Genomic DNA, 16310 nt, shown 5'->3' with positions numbered 1-16310 from the left:
AGTCCTTCATCGGAATATAATTTCAGGTTGCTTGGCATTATTTTGATGTAACAAAGGGCAGAAAACTTTCTCATTTGCTGATATCAATCTCTTCTTTCCTTTTCATTGTTCTATTCAAACGCCTTAACCAGGTCAGTCAACCGCTTGCTTTCTTGTATTATTATCCCTGCTTCCTCCATCCAGATCATCCTGTTCTTGGGAAAATCTGGTGGTACTCTGGTAGAAGTTAGGCCTGGGAGCATACACGCTGATCTTATTGGTTATGAATGTACAGATCATTAGTCAGCTCCCAGTTTACTACAAATGGTGCTACCAGAGCACAGCCTTCCCCTCAAACTGATCGCTTCAGGAGCCCAAACAGCATATGGCTTCATTTCTGCCATGGAATATTTCTGTCTTAATGTAACATTTCATCTAGTCAATGGAGTTACAATAGGGACTTTAAGGGAGAAGAAAATGGAACTGCACAGAAATGCAAACAAAATGTATTGAAGAAAAGAGCTGAAGGCAAGAGAGGTGAACCCATTGAATGTGATTGGGGTATTTGTAGGTTTGTGCTGGGGTTTTAGTGGTGTGTTTGTATTCATGTAGTGAAAAGAAATCTGTGCCTGTAGAAATTTAGAAATTTAGATAATGTTAATCTTAAAAAGCTAATTCAGATCTGAGGTTAAGCTCATGCTTCAAAATTGGTTAATGGGATAATAGGAGTAGATTCATGCTGAATAGTTATCAGATCACTTTTAATATCTTTGTTCCAAATACAATTTGAAATACCTTGATAGTATTCTGTGGAAAAATAAAAGAATGATCAAAATCACTTAGATGAAATTTCTATTCTTGTTGGTTACTGCCTATAATATACTGTGAGTTGTATAATAAATACAGAAAATAAAGGCAGTTCCAACATGCAAAAGCCTCGTCTGAAGACGAAAAGTAAGGAACATAGGGTACTGGTTGAAAACCTAAAGCATAGCCTATTTAATTTTTTTTTAATGGTAATTTCTTACAAAAGATTCACAACAGGCATCAAATGCTTTGGTGCAACGTTGGGAACCACTGAGCAGCCAGGCTGCTTATGGGGCTAAATAACTGCAAAATGCCCTCAGCTGTGATAGCAGCAACGTTGATTTCATGTAGAAAGACAGAAAGACTTGTCAGAGGGAGAAAAGCTCCATCTGGACCACCTGAGTGCACAACCCCTTCAATGAAGTGAATACTAGCATTTTGCTCTGAGCCTTGGTGGAGTAATATCTGAATTGAACCTATGTAATGTGGCATGATTCCTAAGCAGTAACCTAATGCTATCCTGCCAAGGCAGTACATTACTGTCATAGCTCACTCTCAGACTAGTGTATGTTACGCACTGTTTGCCTGAAGTAAACTGAGAGGCAGAACATCTTGAAAATCACTTCTGGGCCCTTACTTGTATATGCAAGTCAGTTAGCAGAGATGGTTTTTCGGTTGTGAGATGGTTTTTCGGTTGTGAAGAATTAGCACTAACGTTTCCTAGAAACTGTTTTCTAGATCCAGAACTCATTAGTGGACTCCTAATAGGTCATCTCACTATTTGCCCCTGAACTGATGTGTTGCCAAGGCTTGTTTAGCAAAAGGCTCCCAGGGAAATTCTCAGGAGTATGAGATCTGCGCACACTGACTCCTTCCCTCTGTCTTGGTAAAAATATAGAAACCATTTCATCTTTTCCAGAGTTAGGATTTGTTACTTAAAAACATCAAAAAATGGAGCAGCACAGGATTTTTTTCTACTCTGCAGATGCAACTGTGCAGGGACCTTGCTTTCTGTAATCACCTACTTTCCAGAAACAGGTCAGCATTGTAGATACGACTCTTGCCAGCCATGAAATTACTCCAGACATACTGTAACATTTTGGTGGACATCAGTCATTTTATTAATACAATGTATATAAGTAGCTGTTTTGAATTCAAGTTATTTGTTGTCAAATGAAAGATTGAAGTTAATTATGCCTTCAAGTTTTAAGTAGTTCACAAGTTTTAAAAAAAATTCCTTATATGTAAATTTGGAAAATGTTCTTTTTTTCTTTTTTTTTTCTGGGGATATGAGAATTCTTTGTTTTTAGGTACTTTGGCATTCCTATTGCTAAGTTTAAGAGCCCACATGTAGTGGAAATGCTAAGTCATGGCCTGAACCAGTGATTGAGCACCTGGTGGGAAGGCAGGTCCAACCCAGGGGAGCTCAGGTGTATGCAATGCACGTGAGTGACCAGAAGGAATGGAGCCAGGATCAACCCCTTTCCAGACTGTATTTAATGATTGGCAGTGGAAGCAAGGGTGTTTTGCTGGAGATCCTTGTCTGCCAGAGGCCTTTTGAAGGTAATCAGACCTTTTCGTTTGTTTCTGTGTCTATGGCTGCTGTATTTGGGCTTGTTCTCATTTGCTGTAGCCAAAGACTTTGCCACCCTGCTATTATCACTGAGCTTTTTGTCACATTAAGGTATGGTACCACTAAAATGCATTGAGAAATGTGTTGTCTTTTAAGAACATCCATAAAGTTTGGATAAACTCTGGGAAAGTATTAAATACTTATACCTTAAACTTCTAAATATTATTTTTCTGTGCGTCAGGCTATATTCATTCAGCCAGCCTTGTTAGTATGCTGTACAGTACCACATGCCAATTATAGAACATGAATAATAAAAATATATTTGTAGTTTTTATTTAGGAATTATGTTTATGGTTTGATGTGTGCAATTAACTTAACTTTACTATATCTAATACAATATCATATTTCCTCCTTTCCTCATGTAACACAATAAAAATCCACTAGGAATACAAATTAAAGGAAGAAAAGGATGCTTCATTTTTCACTAAGCATCTTTACAGCTGTAGTTAAGCAAATGACGTTTAAAGATACATAATTGTTAAGATATATCTTTTGTGTCCTATTCACAAGTCTGAAATATTGTTCAGAGCCTGAATGGTATGGTCACTCAGAAATAATATACTGTAATTTTCAGGTCAAGGAGAAACAGTGATGTTAAACACAGAAAAAGTGCTAAAATACATTTTAACTAACACTTCTGTTTGAAGGAGTGAGTCCTGGATGTAGTGACGTAAAAACTTTGTTTCCAGCTTCAACTTGTTGAGATCAGATCATAGATGAGTTTATGCTTCCCAGGGCATTCCAATTTGGTCAAAACATTTGTGAAAATAAATGATTGTTGTAGGCACTCCTGTGGTTATTTCACCCATGTATTTATGTCCAGTCCAAGGCCTTCAAAAATACTGGTACTTTATTATTGAAAGAGCATCCAACCTGTAATGTATTCTCACTGAACAGAAGAGTGAAAGAACACTTTTCCTCTTAGAGCTGCAAGCCTAAAGTGCTTGCAATTCTGAAGTGCTGGCAATGTCCTCGGCCACCTTAGTCTCAATCCTTCCTCAATCAAAGGAAGGTGACTCCTATTGGCTTTGGAGCACCTTGGGTGAGACCCATTCTGAAGTTGTTGCTAAGAACCTCATGCTCTTCTAACAGTGTTTCCTGTGGCCAGCTCCAGTATGTAAATTAATTCAAAAACTCCATAACCAGTGTGAAATGTTGCAATTGCTACTTAGGGATAATTATAAATCCCTGCAAAGACAGTACGTGTGAAAGTCTCTGCAGATTCTGTCTGGGACATTCCTGGGCGGGAGAGAAAGCTTGGCGCCATTTTTATGGTTATGCCTGTTAAGATTTAATAGATGGAAAGTTTCATTAGTGAACTGTGTTGCAATTAACTTGAAGGAGGTTCCAGCCTACTGTACGCCGTCCTTCCTCAGAGAAAGTTATTTACATTTCCTTTTGGTAGTAAGTTACTGGCTTTTCAGCACTTGAATGTTAATGAATGGCAAAGACGAAGATTTAACAGAAAACCAACAACAACACATAACATGATTTTCTAATCATGGTAAGAGAGGATTAGGTCAGATACGTAACTTTCTAGTTGATGAGTGCACCAGTTGCTGAAAGACAAGACTGAGTTGATCCAAGGGCAAGGGATAACACAAATGCAAATTTAAGGGAGTAGTTTTCTCGTTGGTAATATCTGTAATAAGGATTAATGGGGTAATAACTTGGGTTTTGTTTGTCTCTTGACCAGCCTTCCCTGAGGCCAGGTTCTGCTTGTTTCATACAGTATTTTCATTGCAAAACAGATTGGGATTTAGATAGTTTCAGTATCGTGGCTGACCTGCCACAGGTGAGAGAGCAGGCACACAATTCCTACAAACTTTAGAGTTCCTGCAACTCCCAATACTTCTCAAAGAGGAATAAGTGGTTGCTTGAAATCAGAAAGCCATCAACTTTTTCTCAATTTTGGATCTTCCCACTTTATTTAGTAAATGTGCTCTTAATAATCAATATGAAAATTAGAGTCGGAGTCAGGTGAAAAAAGGAAAAGGAAAGCAAACAGCAGGCTTGTGTCAGTGTTAATGGGACAAAGCGTTGCCCATGTGGTGGTGACAGATCTAGAGCTGCTCTGAAGGGAGAGTGAAGGTGGTGATCACACTGTTGTGGGTTTTAAGGTGTTTGGAGATTGCCCAAGTGAGGTTAGCTGGGGCTGTGGTGATGCAGCTGCAGCTCAGTGGGACAGCAGTGCATTAACTCGCAGCACGGGACAGCCTTCCAGAATCCTTGTCTCTCACTCCTCTACCAAATTATTATTTGCATTTGATTATCGCAGTCCTCAAAAAAAATGCTTTCAAATGGCATAAAAGCAATGCCACGTGACCTTTATTGGTTTGTCACTACAACAGAGACTCCCCCAACCCCCTGTGACTTAGAGATGCAACCTGTAGTTAAAAGCTGTAGGCAAGGCCACACGTGTAAATGGGGACTGGCGATTTGGATAATTAGTACGAAAGGCAGAGCCCTGTCTCTTTGCAAGAAAGTTAGCAATGATATGCAATTAAAAATGAACTGTAAAAGGTAAAATTATATGCGTGTATGCAATGCAATAGACCAGGTTGAACAAAGAGACAAAACTACAAAAAAAAAAAGCTTAAGTGTACTAATTTTGAGTGTTTTCAGTGAAAGCATTTCTAAAGGATGAAATGGGAAAGACTTATCAGTGGCTTCTGTGCAAACAGGAGCAGCTCCCATAACATAATGGTTATCCTGATGTTCATAGGCTATGTTTTATATATATGTGTGTGTATGTATATATAACATTTATATAATATTATTATATATATATATTTGTATTATTTATTTATATATAAATATATAATATATAAAATATGAATTATAAGGTGTTATAAGTGCTTGAATGGCATACACTGACGAAAAATAAAACTAGACTTAAACAGAGAAGAATGATGTGCACAAATATTTTCTCTTATGAGTTTTTTCTACTACTTTTTTTTTTTTTTCTTACTGACCTCTGAAGTGCTCAGCCTTGCCACCAGTGTTCTTTGTATCATAGAGGCTTCAGGTTGGCCACAGAATTATTTATGTTTCAAAAAATATGGGCTCCGTTCCATTTTCTGCTTATCTACTCCTTCTCTTTTTGTCTTGTGAAACTTAATTTCTGACCTGGTTCCTTTTCTTTGGCAATAATCCACGATTCTTGTTACTGGGATGCACAGTCTACTTGCCTGCTTACCCACAAAGAAATGTTCATTTGTTGAAAATCATATGAATTCATAGTTTTTTTTTTTAATGCTTTCCCATATAAAAGTATGAGGAAAAAAAAATCTGGACTTCTTGGTTGCAGTTATTTTTAGAATTGTTATTCATAAAATAACTTTTTCTTCCAAAAGTATTCTTAAAAAAAAAAAAATCATTACTTAAGCTTTTCTTATGCTTCTGGTTCTAAGCTTGGATTTTGTATTGGCACACAAAAATAACATGACTGAACATGCAGAAGAGGACAAATAATGAATTAAAAGTTGAAACTAACAGTGTAGAGGCTATGCGTGTAGGGAGAAGCATTTGTCAAAGTAACTTAGTAAACACAGCAGTGTCTTGAGGAGACTTGTACGGAATGGAGTTTCTGTCTGGAATCTTTCAGAAAAGAGCTCAATAGCCACCAACCAGGGTTGAGTGACACAATTAACTCTGTTAGTGACTAGTGTACAGTGATATTGTAGTTGTGCTGAGTTACTGAGTACGAGGAAGGAATGCCAGGGTCTGTGGAAGCAAAACTTGGAAGTGAGTGCTTTGAAGCATTCGAGGATGTAATCCTCAGTGGGAGGCTCAGGAGAGCACTGACTATCCCAACCAAATCTAGTGTATGGCTTTACCTTGGCGTGGCAGGAAGGCCCTAGAGAGTAAAGGCTTCCGCTTCTAAGAATGCTTCTTAGCATTGTCTGGGTGCTTGCAGTACAGTCCTTTTGGGTTCTTTTGGTCTGTATATGGTTATAAAAAAGGAAGCGCATGGGAGAAAATACACTTAGTGATGAACTTGTTAGTCCTTTGTGTATGCTGTTGTACATGCACGCTTTTTGTCTGTGGGAGTGCAGCGCTGAAACTGTTCTCCTGTGAGAATGGTGAAATCTGCGGGGGGACGTGTAGTAATTGGCTATCAAAGAAGTTATTGAGAAGAAAAGCAGTTCATTAAAACTGTCATTCCAGCTGAACAGATACCTCTATTGTAATAGTCTGTAAGTACTGGTTATTCAGTTATGTTATCCTTGAAGTAAATCTATTCTCTCAACAGCAGAGGAACACTGCTCACTGAGTTTTATCTTGGATTTATTTCCAAGAAACCAAAACAGAATTCCCATCAGAGTGTGGCTTTCTTAGTCTAGAACAGACTAAGTAGAGTACCACCTCACGGGGAAGACAAAGAAACAGCAGGCATTTATTTATCGAATGCCTCTGAAAATCATAATCAGAGCACTATTTATTTAAACTGAACAGCTAGTTGTTTAAAGGCCTACAGCACTTCCATGAATACTCATTTTTGGAGTTGAAAGCTTTTACAGCTGTTCTAGTTTCCCTTTGGCTGACCAGACAGATCTTCAACTTCTTTTGTTCAATGGGCATATTTGGAGGAAATGGGGAGGTCTTGATTGTGCAGTGTAACTGCTTTCAGAGTGGTTTGACAAAATAGCAAACTCAAGTGTTAAGAACTTAGCATTTTAGTTAGGAAAAAATGCCTATGGCAGCCTTGGTGACCTTGGAAGAAAAAATTACCTTGCTCAGCATAGAAGAACACGACAGAGAGCTGTCACTTAGGTTGTGTTAGAGAAAACATGAAGATAGTTATCATGTATTTCTAATAAATCAGAATGACTTCACCGTATTTTGTGTACTGCATATTTATTATACATCTCTAAATCTTTGGAATGAGGTAGGCTGCAATACACGCTGTCACTGTCTAATCTGTCTATCAGATGATATAATACAGAGGTCCTAACTGCTGAGGTTTCTAAAGAGCCCCAAACATGCCTCACAAAAGAATGTTTAACCTCATTCTTCTGGAAAAGTAGATTTTAGATATTTCTTGTATAGTCGTGTTCTGCTGAAGTAAGTTCTTTCTACAGATTTGGTTTTACATAGTACTTTATCTCATTTCTGTCCATAGTTGTGCGCTGCTGAGTATATGATGTCATACAGATATTGTGTAGCACTTTACCAGCTAGCTTTAATTTAGTAGTCGGTGGATATGTACATTTTCTATTTCAAAATACAGCAGATAATTATTGGAGAATAGAGACTACCTCTTGCCTTTTTAGTATACAAAGGCTCTGAGGCAGGTTTTCTTAAACATTTTTGTATATAAATCTCTGGCAGTATGCAGTGTTCTTTCTGATTTTGTCAGTTTCATGTTACTTTAAGCACCAATTAGTCAAATACCCTCATGCAGCCTTTTAATTAAAAAAAAAAAAAAAAAAAAAAATTCTAAATAGCCAACTGATGTTAATACGATACCTTTTCTTAGGAACAGCAGAAAAGCAGATGTACAAAAGAGTTGCTTTCTCTTTCCGAGGATTGTTTGTTTAGTCTGCTTTCTTTGTGTATTGATGTCACCAGTGTAAGGATGTACCTCATAGAAATGACACCATTCAGGTGCAAAGGAAGCATTTTATTTCTAGACGGTGATGTGTAGCTTTCAGCATTTGAAACATTCGTTTAGGAGAAAGGAGTTATATCCATTCCAAAAGGAGTTATATATATATATATATATATATATATATTTTTTTTTATCTCAGAACTAAAGACGAAAGAGCCTTGAGTAGGATTAGAATGAAATCTCTTCAGTGACTCTAATATTTCTTGGGGATGCATTTGCAAGAAAAATGCTCAAAATATTTCCCACTCTGCCCCAAACCTTTAGTGCTGTGTGGACGCTCATTTGGATCAACTTTCACTGGCTTGATTTCTATTTTCGTTCTTTTTCAGAATAAAATCTCAGTCTGCAGCAAGTCCATTAAGTAGCAGAGATCATACTTGTCCAAACTGCTAGTTTTGTTTCTCTTGCTCTCTTCCTTTTTTTTTGTTTTTAATAAAAAATGTTGAGAGAAGTTTACATGCATTGTCAAAATAACTTCTCTTTGATCACTGCAACCCAGGCAAGCCGGAAGGTTCTGTCCAATGCATGGTGTAGATGAGAAAAGCAAAACATACACACACAACTAAAACATTCTGTTTGGAGTTAAAAACTTCCCCAACAGACTACATCTTTTGCAAGTAAAAGAAATACTGTAACTATTTTATTGTAGCATTGCTTGAAACAGAATATTGTTCAGCGCTGCAACAGGGTTGTACTTCTAGGGGCTGTTACCCGCTTTGTGGGATGGTTGCTCAGTGAAATTGCAGAGTTCGAAGACTGATGTGCATTTGAGAAAGTGTTTGTGGTGCTTAGGATAAAGGCCTCCTGTTCCGTGACTCCATCAGCTGGGCATTACTGTGATATCAGTAGTTTACTAAGAAACTTGGCCTTTGAACTAAACTGCTGCATTAGCAGGGTTTTTATTTAATATATTTAAAGAAATTGATCCTTTAATGCAGGACCTCCAAAATCCCTGTCTTTTCACATCCTTTCTGTGAATCATTTTTTCTTAGATGGATAAATAATATTTTATGTAAGAGTTGACATGAGTGATTTTGAACTTGCATCCAAACAGTCTGACGGCGTTTTCTTTGTATTTCTGTGGATGAATTTAGCTACTTTTCTCTCAGAAAATGCAGAGCTGTGACCTGTGTAAATGAATAAGAAATGCTATGAGGTTGCAGTGATTTGTTGATTTGCATATTTAGTTGAAAGGAAATTCTAGCTAATTAATGAGTTATGCTTGTTTTGATTTAAATAAGCAAGCCTAAAAGCCACCGCTGTTTGTTTAACAGAGGCTTTGTCTCTTTGAACTTAAGTTAACATACCTTAATGACAGGTAATGATTGATAATGGTGTATTGTAAAGTTCAGGTAATAAATAGTGTTTTACTCATAATACTGAATAATGTACTTTTTATGGCCCAGTTTGATGGAAAATTTCCTTGTCAACTCTGCCTAATTGTCCAAACAAAACCACCCATTACTTAAAAAAACTGCATGTCTAACCTAGACACATTAATTAGGGTCATGACTGAGCCACGCAAAGGAATATAGTAACACTTCAGCTATCTTTAAGTATGATCTTTGGACAGTGGTCCTAATGTTAAACTGAAGTTTAATGGGGAGATGTTGTTTACACTACCTTTTGTAGCTCACAGGCACATGTTGGAATCCATCCACGGCGGCTGGGTGGTGGGAAAACAGCATCTCCCTGAAGGTCTTTAGAGGTCATAAACAATATTAGTTTGATCATCAGAAATCACAAAATCAAGTAAGCCCAGATGAGAAGGGAGGAAAAGAGGTTTTCATCCAGTCAGAAACTGAAGTCAGTAAATATCACGTTCCATCAAGGTGAAGGTTAAAAAGCGCCTTGGTCTTCAACTGTCAACATCCTGGAATCCTGTACATCAAAGTGCTGTGCCAAACCCTCTGTGAGTGCTGGCGCTCTCTCAGTACTTCATCTGCTTTGAAGTTTCAGGGATTTTTTGCTGATAACGTAGTTAGTGAGGATCCTGAAGTACCAGAATAGCCTGGGAAATTTAAGTCCAAATTTCAGAAAGCTCTCAGTTCAGAATTGAACATGTTCAAAGTAATTTTTAGGTGTGTTGTTTTTGCTATTTTTCCTGCTCAGAAGATTCAGCACATGCTTCAAGTTTGAGACTCTGCAACTATTGGTTTTATTGTATTGGGCAAGCTCACATTTCTGACCCAGGATTCAGTACCATATTTAAAATCATTTGGATTTATATTGTACTTGAAAGTTCAAAAAAATATGTTCTATATTGTTTCAAATCATTGGTCCTGTTCTACTATAGCCTTTCATTTTCCTGTAATGACTAATCCGCACAAATGAAATGAATGCTTTAATTGTCACACGTCTTTAGTCACAGGATAGAGTGGCTTATTTCCTGTTCTGATTCCAAATTAAAAAAAGAAAAAATAGAAGCACATAAAAATTTGTGCTTTCTCATGACTTTCTGTTCAAAAATAGTATGGGATTCTCATGGTCTTTTTCATTGCACTTGTGCTGAATTCAGCGGGTATCTGAGGTTGATGCTTGTGCTGAGGTTAATACAATAAAACATGACAAGAGAACCTGCCTTCCCGATTATTTGTTTGATATGTTTGTATGATTTTCTCTTTTTTTTTATCTACAGAAGTTTAACTCCTAAATCAGGACAAGCAGGTGCTTTTACCTTCATAAGCTATGGTGGCAATTTGACTGCGTGATAAGTGATTGTGTTTCATTGCCTGATGGAGAAAGCAGAGGCTTCTTCTCCAGCGATGAAGTCCATGAGAACTTTACCATGACTCTTAGTTAATTTGATCATGATGATTATCTGGATTTTCAAGCAACATCTACAGGCTAACACAACAAATTCATCAAAGAAATTAGGGTACAATTGTATGCCTAAGTACTTGGAGAAATATTTCTCCATTTATGTGATGGAATGGAGGATGCAGGGCAGTTTTTCCTTCAGACTCATTTGTGGATTTGCAGGTGATTTGCAGGTTGTTCTCCAGACAGTGGAGAGCTCATGCAGACAGCATTCCTTCCACACCTAGACAAATGCTAGCTAAAAGCCAGAAGGAGAGATTGGTGGAATCTCAATAGTTTTTTGTGTGTGTGTTTTTTCCCTTCTGGAATGTAAGAACTGATGAGCCACGTTGGTTCATTTCATAGGAGAATGCTTTTTAAGTAACAGTTGTGTGAGAGGAACGTATGTGCAAGCTTGTGATACAAATAGTTCAAGAGAATTGTTAACTGCACTTACTCATTTTATAAAAGTACCTAGTTAGTTTTTTTCCATATATTCTATCTCCTATGTAATATAATTTTCCTAGGCAAAAAAAATCCTCCAACAACAAACAACATCATCATGTGTTTTCCTTCTCCTTGAGCATGAGTCTTTCCATGGTTCTTAATTTGACTGCTATAACTGTTGAAAATAAGTACTAAGATTCATGAGTAATGCTTCACTTGAGAGACAAGTTTTGTCTTCACAAATGTATTATCATCTTATGCTGACCTCCAAACAGAATTACTCAGTGACTCATTCATGTAAGTTTTCTGAAGGTTGTATTAGTGTAGCCTGTTTACTGATCACATTCATTATAGGTTTAACAAAATTTGTCCTGTGTTGTATTCAGTCACATGATCTGATTTTTGAGTGGTACTGTGTGGAGCCAGGAGTTGGACTCGATCCTTATGGGTCCCTTCCAACTCAGGATATTCTATGATTCTGTGATTGATGGCTCTTGGAGCAATAGTGGTAATACTACATGAACTCAAATTAAATTTATTTTCAACCAGTTCTTTTTCTAAGTGAAACTAAGAAAGTATCTATCCCGATATGAGTGTGACTCTTGATGAAGTCTGCATTTAAAAATGTGATATCCAACCTACAGTGACTTACTCAAATCTACAACAAAAAGTAAAAAAGATAATTCTGGGGAAACTTGATCTTCTAAGAGTGGTTGTGGGGCAAAGCTAATTTCTAATGGAAATGTCCTCTGATGTTAAGTTTAGAGCCCTTTGAGGAAATAGTGCTCAGTCCTCTATGTATTGTACAACATTGTACATATTGTATAATGCTGCTGATTTAAAAAAAATTCTCTCCCCATGTCACCCATGAAATGGAGAATTCCCTGGGTCTCAGAAACACAGCAGCTTCAGCGTAAGACTGGGTGCATCAATACATTTGGAATAAATCAGAATGCACCTCCAGAAAAATAGCTGTCCTTTTCCTCTCTGTTGTTTTCATTCAGTATTAGAAGTATGTAAGGTGTTATGCCAAAAGGGATTTGTCCTTTTTATCTAGAAAGAGAAACACTTTTGTTATTTGCATTTCTGAATTGCTTAGCTGCCCAAGCATGCTTTATATGTGCTGCTTGAAATGTGTCATTGGATCACGTGAGCACTGTTCTCTAGCTGATGTTGGACTTTCTCCAACAAATATGGATTATGTTAAAGTAGGTTCTGAATTGACGAGGATATGTTAATAACTCCCAGATGGGCATCTTTGCTCAGGGAAATACAAGCGGTGTATGGCAGGAGCTAGTGTTTGGCAGGTCCATCATTCCGTCATTAAAGGCCACATTATTACTTACAACTCTACTTGCATGACAATTGCTTGCATAAACTCAGGCTCTCAATAACAAATACGCACAATTTGCTTTTTAGTATATTTTCCTTTTGCAAGGATTTTTTTACATGCCAGCTAGTTTTCCCTCCAGTTGAAGGTATGTGTTTTTGAAAATGAAATAATAGCATGAAATATACACTTGGGTCCCACAAATTTATGATAACGATCTTTTTTTTTTTCTTTCAAGTATATGATAAAAAAAAAACAAAAAACAAAAACTACTTTCATCTTCATGTTTTTGTAGCCTGTATTCAATGTTAAAGGCCATCTCAAAAATTCTGTTGACTTGACAATTTAAATTGTGATATAATTGGATATACTATATTTAAAACAAAATAGTGTTTATTTTATGCTCTAAGGGGATTTGTTGTCTTCTGGGTTAAAAAAAATATTTTTCATCCAGTTTCATGGATGAAGTTGGGGTTAGAAAACTATATAGGCGTATACATGAGTGTGAATTATGTGTTAAATATGTACTCATTATGCACCTTGATCACTCAACTTGCACTTAATCTGTTTATCCGTTTCACCAAAACATTCCAAAGCTCTGTTCATCCAACAAACTTCTGGAAAATGTGACTGGCTGGAAAGTACTCCTTCCTTCTCTTTTTGCCCAACTTTTCATAGTCTTACCCTTCTCAACTATCCAGTTATGAACTTGAAAAGAAATGCAAAAGCCCTATCATTTTTTTTTGGATGATATTAAAAAAAAATAATTATAACCTTCAATGCTGTCTAGAAGAAAAGGTTTTGTGTTTTGAGAATGGGATGCTTTGGTATTTCTAGATTTCATTCTTATCTTTAGTCCCAGAGTTCAGACTCCCAGAGCTGAAATCTATAAAGCTTGATCTCTGGTGATGACCTGGGGGGGTAGTTACCAGGTAAGATGATACAAGTAGTACAGACAATAAACATTTTTTTTAAGGAATCTTCATAAAACATGCATTTTTTAAGATGCAGTGAATGAACTAAAAATATTTTTTTATCAGTTGCCTAGGTAATTCTATCCCAAATTCAGTTCTGTTCTTCATTTTAATGTTTTTTTCACAAACTTGCATCTGTATTTTCTCACTCATTTATACTCAAACTTGGATTTTGACTGGCATGTCAATGATAATGATTACTTTACAGTTCTTAATAGTGAAAAGCAAAGTATACATTTTGCAATAATCTCATTGAGCCAGCTGATGTGAATTTGCATTTTACAGTATATTCTGGAGAAAACTGCTCTGTTGGGGCAGTATTTTCTGTTGATGACCCAAAACGTCAATACCATCCGGTGTCTGGAGCTGACCCAAGCAACAAAGATACCATGAGGGCTCCACATATTTTTGTACTTCTCCAGTCTCCTTCTGCATGTTATGATATTATTACTCTCAATCTGGCACTTAATTTTCTTGGCTCTTAAAATGAGTGTTGCAAGAGTAGTTGAATGTAATATGTGGTATTTTAATATTGTGACTCTTAATGCTACATAAAACCTTTGTTTCCTACAGGTTTATTGAGCTGGTGTATTAGATTTCCTGCTGCATGAGCAAGAAGATTATGGTGGCTTACGACTAAGTGTACTTTTGGGAGGCATTTTGTATTTTCTCTATAAATAGTCTTTCTAAAACACAATTTTGAAACTATTAATGTTTATATCACATTATACATCTCTCTAAGTTTACTGTCCTGAGTATACAGTATGGTTGCAAGAGGAAATCTTTTTGTCTAAGAAACGTGTTCAGAATTGTCATTGTTAAAAGGCTACTAAAAGGCAGGTTTGTTATATTTATCTTCTTATCTGTATGGTATTTTTGGCTTATTACACAATGTCGTTCCTGTTTTCAACAACAGTAAAATTGCATCTTTTAAGGAGTTAAGCACTTCAATAGAAATTGCAAGTGTGTGAGCATCCTGGCTATTCTGTTTGTGTCAGAAAAATGTCAAATGAGTCAATTGCAATTATGAGCTCTTCACAGATAAAACTTAGACTTGAGGATTAGTGAAGAACTTGTATTTTATACTGCATGAACTTTTTTTTCATCTTAAGCAAAAGAATGCGCTCATTACAGAATTTAAAAAAGAAACCCTGGGAAGATCCTTTGTCCTAAGATAAATGGAAAATATATGGGGGAGAAGGAAGCAGAGGTAGTTCATATGTGTAGTATCTCACTGATGTGTATTCTGTTTTGAGAATAATTTAATGAGCAATTTCTCCACGATTTATAAGAAGATGCCACAGGCCTAACTCTGGAAGGTCCCCTGGAGCCATTTATTCATCCACACATGAACAGCCAGTTTCATTTTTAAAAATAATGGAACATGAGCAAAACAAATGGTTAGCGTAGTTCTGTCCAGTGCAATGAGAGATTATCATCTTAAGCCACGATCGTCTGGTGGGTTGGACCCAGCTCCACATCTTCCTTGGGTTCAGGTGTGGGTGCCGTGTGGGCAGTCTGGCAATTTACTGGGGCATGGGCATTGTTAGCTAGCTGTGCCTCCGGGTAGGATTTGAGGCAGGCCTGGAGCAGCTCTGGGCCAGGAGGGACAATCAGTGCCCTCTATCAGTGCCGGAGCTGGTGCCAAAGCCCAGGTGACATGGAGGAGGCATTAGGTCAGATGAGTTATGCTAAGTGGCAACTGATAAATTCAAGATGACAATCTGTAACAATGGTATTTCTCCTAGTAATTAATTCCAGTGTTGCCCGAGGCAGTGCTGGGTTGCTGCAACCAGTGTGGCTGGAGCTGAGCAGCTAATGAGAAAGCATTACAGTGAGGACTGAGGGCTGGTGTGTTCTGGCAGGATGAGGTCACTGTGAGTAGGAAGTGTTAATGCAAGCTTCGTGTGATAAACTATGACAAAGAAACACTGTGTTATTTTGAGAGGCTAAAATGCAGGCATCCTTTGGTGTTTTTTCACATATGGTCTGTAGAGTGGCACCACCCATCACTGCCTTGGTGCCGACACGTGCACACCATGCCTGTGCTGGTTAGCTGCTGCAGTGGAGCACAGTTCCTTTCCTTCCTATCATTTGTTCTAATTACTGTTGTCAGGTAGCACTGAACACTCAGCTTAGAGGAAGAAGTTTGGTGGGTGTTACTGATCAATAGAAAGAATGGTGAGAAAAAAACACTTGGGCACTCATCATTCTCCCCGGTCAGCAGCGGAGATGGGACTGCTTGGCACTGGTGTGCAAAGAGCCAAGTGCTTCCAAACACTTCAACTCTGCAAGGTGTGGGGCAAGGCTACCTAAGAACGATGGCCTAAGTATAATGATTGTCCTGCCCCGCTGCAGCAGCAGCACAGGTCTGACTGGGTCATGTGCAAACTAAAATCCACAGTGGAATTTGAAAAAATATTTGTGAGGTTTTCCCTGGCTGTTAATTCCCCATAGCTGCCAGATTTCCTTTATGAGTAACTACAGGTGCTGTCTTAACAGAAATATGTGGGTGACAAAGTGCTTACTAAGTGCTGTTACCAACAAATCTCAGAAAGTGTTCTAATTAAGGAGTGATACTTCATAACTATTTCTTGTTAATTGTGAGGATATAGATGAGACGGACTGCGTATTTTAGCATTTGCATTTTTGTTGTCTAAGATCTAGCAGATATTTTAACATTTTTGCTTTGTTTCCTCTTGTTTCACATTTAGGTGTAATGATTGT

The 16310-nt window shown here is 37.4% G+C and overlaps 1 long non-coding RNA gene across 1 annotated transcript in view; it reads left to right on the top strand.

The window, feature by feature from the left end:
- LOC122182052 overlaps positions 1 to 14584 on the top strand; it is a 52889-nt gene extending 38305 nt beyond the window's left edge. Inside the window, exon 3 of the long non-coding RNA XR_006179688.1 lies at positions 14157 to 14584. This is a non-coding gene — a long non-coding RNA (uncharacterized LOC122182052). The remainder of the gene's footprint in view (positions 1 to 14156) is intronic.
- Positions 14585 to 16310: the final 1726 nt, after the last annotated feature.

The sequence above is a fragment of the Lagopus leucura genome, unplaced genomic scaffold (assembly GCF_019238085.1).
Source record: "Lagopus leucura isolate 7727_CA_CO unplaced genomic scaffold, USGS_WTPT01 Super-Scaffold_100012, whole genome shotgun sequence".
Taxonomy (NCBI): domain Eukaryota; kingdom Metazoa; phylum Chordata; class Aves; order Galliformes; family Phasianidae; genus Lagopus; species Lagopus leucura.
Note: the sequence above shows the minus strand (reverse complement) of the source record. Positions and strands in the feature narration are given on the sequence as shown.